Source organism: Oncorhynchus mykiss, chromosome 9 (genome assembly GCF_057628025.1).
Source record: "Oncorhynchus mykiss isolate SJ-2025 chromosome 9, ASM5762802v1, whole genome shotgun sequence".
Lineage (NCBI taxonomy): Eukaryota > Metazoa > Chordata > Actinopteri > Salmoniformes > Salmonidae > Oncorhynchus > Oncorhynchus mykiss.
This window is the reverse complement of record NC_143030.1, coordinates 42,433,524-42,442,275: the sequence shown is the minus strand read 5'-3', so window position 1 is coordinate 42,442,275 and position 8,752 is coordinate 42,433,524. Positions and strand designations below refer to the sequence as shown.

General features: G+C 41.1%; 1 long non-coding RNA gene across 1 annotated transcript; it reads right to left on the bottom strand.

The window, feature by feature from the left end:
* Nucleotides 1-5,659: 5,659 nt before the first annotated feature.
* LOC149981216 (uncharacterized) lies at nt 5,660-6,605 on the bottom strand. Its single transcript, XR_016483480.1, has 2 exons — nt 6,091-6,605; nt 5,660-5,737 (listed from the first exon to the last, which is right to left on the bottom strand). It is a non-coding gene; the product is annotated as an uncharacterized LOC149981216 (long non-coding RNA).
* Between the last annotated feature and the right edge of the window lie 2,147 nt (nt 6,606-8,752).

The window sequence follows — 8,752 nt, the reverse complement described above, 5'->3', positions numbered from 1 at the left end:
TGAGCTTTTTTCGTAATAATATTTTTTATTGGAATTTCACAATTTTCTCCCAGATTAAGAAATATGGGATTAAGAATCAAAATAAATAATAATACAAATATACAGACAGATTAAACACAAAATCTCAGTTTAAATAAAGGAATTAGGTCCAACACATGGAACGTGGAGTGTAATCCTGAGACAAGTAAACAACCACCATTCTAAATAAATCATTGCGGCATAATAGCTGATAAGTCAGGTTCTAGGTCATTTAAATAAGGTTCCCACACTTTGTAGAGCTGATCTGTTTTAGAATGTAATGTACATGTCAGATATTCCAATGGCACCCATTCAAATAGTTATTAATAATTATGTCATTCCTTAATAGAAGGGACCCTGTCATTAATCCACTGTAAGAGGATGTTTTTCCTCGCTGCGAAGGTAAGGATGTAAAGCCTCCTCTTACCCACAGAAGTAACATGCCTACTAGGGAGACCTAACAGCAAAGAAACTGAGTCCAATTCTAGATCAACCCCTGGGATCTTTCCAATTTCTTGAAGAATATTACACCAGTATCTTTGTAATTTGGAACATGACCATAAACAATGTGTTAGGGTGCCTGTATCAGTTTTACATTGAAGATACCGAGGAGAGGAGGAAGAGGGGCTAAAGGCATGTCTGCGGTTTGGGGATATATGCAATCTGTGTATTATTCTTAATTGGATTGCTCTAGTACGATTACAAATATATATTGTTTTTGAATATCTCCAAATGTCCTCCCACATCTCCTCATCAATAGCAACAGACAATTATTTCTCCCACACTCGCTTGACCCTCTGTGTGTCAACAGTAGAAAAGGACCTCAAAGCATCATGAAATAAACTTACAGACATTTTCCTTTGTGAGGAAAAAAAAAGCATTCTTTCAATGACAGACACATCAGGGTTGCCAATCAAGTTGGTGCTCTTCAAAATATAATGTCTTATTTGTAGAAAGCGGAAGAAGTCCTGCTTTGGCAGTCGATATTTCTCAACCATCTGCTCTAATGACAATAAAATATTGTAAGCGAATTAACAAAATTCAGCATTTTGATATGTCCCTCCATGCATCCTCTGTGACTTCTAGTAACATTTTAACCCACTTAACCCCAACATTTCTTAAAGTTTTTGGCATCAATCTAAAGCCCTAGATAGACAGGCTAGAAATGTTTTAATCATTTAAAAGAATTATGAAACATCCACTCAATTGCCACCTCCTGTTACAAACTACCCTGTCAGAAGAATGACATTCCAATGGATAGCAGTGTTTTACGGGCTCATGACAAATTTAGCTATTTAGTGGTTTTTTTCTGTTGCTCTGATCTGAACTTTTTTTGTACATAATGTTTCGGCCATCATTTCCTTTGAACGAAAATAGCTTCTGGACATCAGCGATTACTAACCTCGATTTGGATGAAGATTTCTACTTCAATGAGTAGGAGGTGCAGGACATACTGCTCCCCCTGGATCAGGCCCTATTCCAAGAGACTCTGAAAAGAAAAAGGCGGCGTAAGAGAGGCTGACGTGCGGGCACCCTGATGAAACTACGTCGGTGAGTACATAAACCGCCTCTACCCTCCTTTCTATTAGCGAACATACAACACTGGAGAACAAACTGGAAAAGTTCCATTCGAGAGTATCCAATCAAAGGGACCTAAAGAACTGTAATATCCTATGATTCTATGTATCCTATGTGGCTGAATAAGGACATGGATGAAATACAACTAGCTGTTTTTTTTCAAAAATAAAAGATCACAGAAATGTTCCATCCACACAAAAAGCTTATTTCTCTAAAATGTTGTGCACACATTTGTTTACATCCCTTTTAGTGAGCATTTTATTTGCCAAGATAATCCATCCACCTGACAGGTTTGGCATATCAAGAAGCTGATTAAACAACATGATCATTACACAGGTGCGCCTTGTGTTTGGAAAAATGAAAGACCCCTCTAAAATGTGCAGTTTTGTCACACAACACAATGACACTGGTGTCTCTAGTTTTGAGTGATCGTGCAATTGGCATGCTTCAGGAATGTCCATCAGTGCTTTCTGTTGCCAGAGAATTTAATGTTCATTTCTCTACCATAAGCCACCTCCAGCGACCAACCGGCACACACATGTCTATATAAGGTCCCACAGTTGACAATGCAGGTCAGAGCAAAAATCAAACCATGAGGTCAAATGAATTGTCCAAAGAGCTCTGAGACAGGATTGTGTCGAGGCACAGCTCTGGGAAAGGGTAGCCACACTTTTTTGCAGCATTGAAGGTCCCTAAGAGCACAGTGGCATCCATCATTCTTAAATGGAAGAAGTTTGGAACCACCTAGACTCTTCCTGGAGCTGGCCGCCTGGCCAAACTGAGCAATCGGGGGAGAAGGGCCTTGGTCAGGGGGGTGACCAAGAACCCGATGGTCACTTTGGCAGAGCTTCAGAGTTCCTCTGTGGAGATGGGAGAACCTTCCAGAAGGACAACCATCTCTGCAGCACTCAACCAATCAGGCCTTTATGGTAGAGTGGCCAGACGGAAGCAACTAAAGACGCTCAGACCATGAGAATCAAGATTCTCTGGTCTGATGAAACCAAGGTTAAATTCTTTGGCCTGAATGCTAAGCGTCACATCTGGAGGAAACCTGGCACCATCCCTACGGTGAAGCATGGTGGTGGCAGCATCATGCGTGGGGATGTTTTTCAGCAGCAGGGACTGGGACACTAGTCAGGATCGAGGCAAAGATGAACAGAGCAATGTACAGAGAGATCCTTGATGAAAACCTGCTCCAGAGTGCTCAAGACCTCAGACTGTGTTCTTGGGTCCTTGCGAGGATCTGCAGAGAAGAATGTGAGATACTCCCCAAATACAGGTATGCCAAGCTTGTAGCGTCATACCCAAGAATACTTGAGGTTGTAATCGCTGCCAATGGTGCTTCAACAAAGTATTGAGTAAAGGGTCTGAATAATTCTATAACTGTGGAATTTCAGTAGTTTTTCATACATTTGCTTTGTCATAATGGTGTATTGTGTGCAGATTGATGAGGGGGGAAAAACAATTAAATAAATGTTAGATTAAGGCTCTAATGTAACAAAATGTGGAAAAAGTCAATGGGTCTGAATTCTTCCCGAAAGCACTGTAGATAAACTGTAACTCAGTAAAATCGTAGAAATTGCTGCATGTTGCGTTTATATTTTTGTTCCGTGTACTTAGCATAAGAGTATATCTAGATTTTTTTGTCGCTGTCTATTTACCACCACAAACTGATGCTGGCACTGAGACCGCATTTAACAAACTGTATACGGCCATGAGCAAACAAGAAAATGCTCATCCAGAGGCTCCTAATAGCCCGTGATATTAACACAGAAAAACTTAAATCTGCTGTAGATAATTTCTACCAACATGTCACCTGTGCAACAAGAAAATAAAAAAACTCTACTTCGCCCTACAGTTGGCAAATCTGAAACTAACTCTAAACTCCTGATATCTGCTTACAAGCAAAGAATCTAACAGGAAGTACCAGTGATGTGCTCAATTTGGAAGTGGTCCGACGAAGCGGATGCTAAGCTAAAGGACTTAGCATCAGGAAGGAGAACGCGTTCTGTCTCCTAGAGATGAACGTACTTTGGTGTGAAAACTGCAAATCAATCACAGAACAACAGCAAAGGACCTTGTGAAGATGCTGGAGAAAACAGGTACAAAAGGATCTATATCCACAGTAAAACGAGTCCTATATCGACATAACCTGAAAGACTACTCAGCAATGAAGAAGCCACTGCTCAAAAACCGCCATAAAAAAATCCAGACTAGGGTTTGCAACTGCACATGGGGACAAAGATCATACTTTTTGGAGAAATGTCCTCTGGTCTGATGAAACAAAAATAGAACTGTTTGGCCATAATGACCATTGTTATATTTGGAGGAAAAGGGGGGAGGCTTGCAAGCCAAAGAACACCATCCCGACCGTGAAGCACGGGGGTGGCAGCATCATGTTGTGGGAGTGCTTTGCTGCAGGAGGGACTGGTGCACTTCACAAAATGCATGGCATCATGAGGGAGGAAAATTGCGTGGTTATATTGAAGCAACATCTCAAGACATCAGTCAGGAAGTTAAAGCTTGGTCACAAATCGGTCTCCCAAATGGACAATGACCCCAAGCATACTTCCAAAGTTGTGGCAAAATGGCTTAAGGGCAACAAAGTCAAGGTATTGGAGTGGCCATCACAAAGCCCTGACCTCAATCCTATAGAAAATGTGTGGGCAGAACTGAAAAAGCGTGTGCGAGCAAGGAGGCCTAAGAACCTGACTCAGTTACACCAGCTCTGTCAGGAGGAATGGGCCAAAATTCACCCAACTTATTGTGGGAAGCTTGTGGAAGGCTACCAGAAAAGTTTGACACAAGTTAAACAATTTAAAGGCAATGCTACCAAATACTAATTGAGTGTATGTAAATGTCTTACCCACTGGGAATGTGATGAAAGAAATAAAAGCTGAAATAAATCATTCACTACTATTATTTTGACATTTCACATCCTTAAAATGCAGTGGTGATCCTAACTGACCTAAGACAGGGAATATTTACTTGGATTAAATGTCAGGAATTGTGAAAAACTAAGTTTAAATGTATTTGGTTAAGGTGTATGTAAACTTCCGACTTCAACTGTACATATCCCAACCAGAAGCCATGGGGCAACATCTGCACTGAGCCAAAAGGCTAGAGCTGTTGCTTTCAAGGAGCAGGACACTAATCTGGTCGCTTTGAAGAAATCCTGCCAAGCCCTCCGACAAACCATGAAAACCGGCAAACTGTCAATCCAGACTTAGATTGAATCCTACTACACTGCCTCTGACACTCACTGGGTGTGGCAGGGCTTGCAAACTATCACAGATCACAAATTGAAGCCAAGCTGCGAGCTGCCCAGTGACGCAAGCCTGCCAGATGAGCTAAATCGCTTCGAGACAAGCAACACTGAGCCATGCATGAGACCACCAGCTGTTACGGGTGTCTGTGTGATCAAGCTCTCTCCATAGCCGATCCGAGTAGCCGATCTGAGTAAGACTTTTTAACAGGTTAACATTCAGAAGACCGCAGGGCCAGATGGATTACCAGGACGCGTCCTCAGAGGATGCGCTGCCCAGCTGGCAAGTTTCGTCTTCACTGACATTTGCAACATCTCCCTGACCCAGTCTGTAATACTTACATTTTTCAAGCAGACCACCATAGTCCCTGTGCCCAAGAACACTAAGGTAACCTGTCTTAATGACTATCGCCCCGTAACACTCACATCTGTTGACATGAAATGCTTTAACCTCTCTGATCTCCCAAACCCGGATCCGGTATCGTGACTACAGCCTCAAGCTCATTACCATAACGCAACGTTAACTATTCATGAAAATCGCAAATGAAATGAAATAAATATGCTAGCTCTCAAGCTTAGCCTTTTGTTAACAACACTGTCATCTCAGATTTTCAAAATATGCTTCTCAACCATTGCAAAACAAGCATTTGTGTAACAGTATTGATGGCTAACGTAGCATTTAGCATTAGCATTCAGCTGGCAACATTTACACAAAAAACAGAAAAGCATTCAAATAAAATCATTTACCTTTGAAGAACTTCAGATGTTTTCAATGAGGAGACTCTCAGATAGCAAATGTTCAGTTTTTCCTGAAAGATTATTTGTTTAGGACAAATCGCTCCGTTTTCTGCGTCACGTTTAGCTATGAAAAAACCCCTGTATCCAGGATTGTGTAAATCTATCAGCAAGCTCATTAGCATAACACAAAGTTAACTATTCATGAAAATCGCAAATGAAATGAAATAAATATGCCATCTCTCAAGCTTAGCCTTTTGTAAACAACACTGTCATCTCAGATTTTCAAAATATGCTTCTCAACCATAGGAAAACAATCATTTGTGTAAAAGTAGCTAGCTAGCGTTAGCATTTAGCGTTAGCATTTAGCATTAGCATTTAGCGTTAGCATTTAGCGTTAGCATTTAGCGTTAGCATTTAGCGTTAGCATTAGCGTTAGCATCCAGCACGCAACATTAACAAAAACATAAAAGCCTTCAAATAAAATCATTTACCTTTGAAGAACTTCTGATGTTTTCAATGAGGATACTCTCAGTTAGATAGCAGATGCTCAGTTTTTCCAAAAAGATTCCTTGTGTATTAGAAATAGCTCCGTTTTATACATCACATTTGGCTACCAAAAAAAATCCGAAAATTCAGTCCTCAAAACGCGAACTTTTTTCCAAATTAACTCCATAATATCGACTGAAAACATGGCAAACGTTGTTTAGAATCAATCATCAAGGTGTTTTTCACATATCTCTTCATTGATACATCGTTCTTGGACACATGGTTTCTCCCCTATATCAAATGGATAGGTACGAGCAGCTGGCAATTGCGCACCGAATTCCACGCAGGACACCAGGCGGACACCAGGCGGACACAAATGTAGTCTCTTATGGTCAATCTTCCAATGATATGCCTACAAATACGTCACAATGCTGCTAAGACCTTGGGCGAACGACAGAAAGTGTAGGCTCATTCCTTGCGCAATCACAGCCATATAAGGAGACAATGGAAAACAGAGCTTCAGAAATTCTGCTAATTCCTGGTTGATGCATCATCTTGGTTTTGCCTGTAGAATGAGTTCTGGGGCACTTACAGACAAAATCTTTGCAGATTCTGAAACTTCAGAGTGTTTTCTTTCCAAAACTGTCAAGAATATGCATAGTCGAGCATCTTTTCGTGACAAAATATCGCGCTTAAAACGGGAACGTTTTTTATCCAAAAATGAAATAGCGCCCCTAGAGATCTAACAGGTTAAAAGGCTGGTCATGGCTCAAATCAACACCATCGTCCTAGACACCCTGGACCCACTCCAATTCGCATACCGTCCAAACAGATCCACAGATGATGCAATCTCTGTTGCACTCCACACTGCCCTTTCCAGCTGGACAAAATGAACACCTATGTGAGAATGCTGTTCATTGACTACAGCTCAGCGTTCATCGCCATAGTGCCATCCAAGCTCATTACTAAGCTAAGGACCCTGATACTGAACACCTCCCTCTGCAACTGGATCTCCAGGTGGTGAGGGTAGGTAACAACACATCCGCCACGCTGCCCCTCAATACAGTGGCCCATCAGGGGTGCGTGCTTAGATCTCTCCTGTACAGAATATAGGGAGGAGGTCAGAAATCTGGCAGTAGGTGGCAGGACAACAACTTCTCCCTCAACATCAGGATCTGATCGTGAATTACAGGAAACAGAGGGCTGAGCACGCCCCATTCACATCGATGAGGCTGTAGTGAAGCGGGTCGAATGCTTCAATTTCCTCAGTATCCACATCAATAACGATCTATTATGGTCCACACACACCAACACAATTTTGAAGAGGACACAACAACACCTCTTCCCGCTCAGGAGTCTGAAAAGATTTGGCACGGGCCCTCAGATCCTGAAAAAGTTCTACAGCTGCACCATTGAGAGCATCTGGACTGTCTGCATTACCGCTTGGTATGGCAACTGCTTGGCATCCGACCACAAGGCTCTACAGAGGGTAATAGGTCCGGCCTAGTTAGGCTGTGGTGGTCACAAAATTTTGTCAGCAGGTGATTGTCAAGCAAATAACTGTTGGTCTCACGGTTATTGACCGTTAATTAACAAACACATTTAGCATCTCCTGGCTTCCACATAAGCCACTGATGCAGACCTTTGGAAGATCTGAATTTTAAGAAATCTAGTAAATCCATGTATTTTAGCCTACACCTTCACAATAAATCCATTATTTATTTTAGACAAGTCTAAAGAAGCATGATATGAAGAAAATGTAGTCTATTTCCGAAGACCAGAATAGCATACTCTGAGTTGTCCTTATGTTAGGTCCTGATCTGGCTATGCCAAATGGCAGTGGGCTACACTACTTCATTTAGCAGACAAGATTTGCTTAGAATTCCGTGCCATTATTTTATAGAATGAAGAATACAATTGAACAACGCTGAATGAAATAGAAAGGATATTTTCTCCAAACCATTTGAGGAAGTGTGCAGATGCGGCTATTGTGTGTTGAGTGTTAACAAAGAAATAGCTATTCCTATATGCTTAATTTAGAGTTATTAATGTAACTTTAGTTTTTCTACAAACGTTGGGCTGTATGTTTTGATGTTTAAAACATTGTAAGGCTTCATGATGCAAATCTAATGATGACTTTTTTTAAAGTGCTTGAAAGGCATAAGCTCTGCTTTCTCAACCATCTGCTCTAATGACAATAAAATATTGTAAGCGAATTAACAAAATTCAGCATTTTGATATGTCCCTCCATGCATCCTCTGTGACTTCTAGTAACATTTTAACCCACTTAACCCCAACATTTCTTAAAGTTTTTGGCATCAATCTAAAGCCCTAGATAGACAGGCTAGAAATGTTTTAATCATTTAAAAGAATTATGAAACATCCACTCAATTGCCACCTCCTGTTACAAACTACCCTGTCAGAAGAATGACATTCCAATGGATAGCAGTGTTTTACGGGCTCATGACAAATTTAGCTATTTAGTGGTTTTTTTCTGTTGCTCTGATCTGAACTTTTTTTGTACATAATGTTTCGGCCATCATTTCCTTTGAACGAAAATAGCTTCTGGACATCAGCGATTACTAACCTCGATTTGGATGAAGATTTCTACTTCAATGAGTAGGAGGTGCAGGACATACTGCTCCCCCTGGATCAGGCCCTATTCCA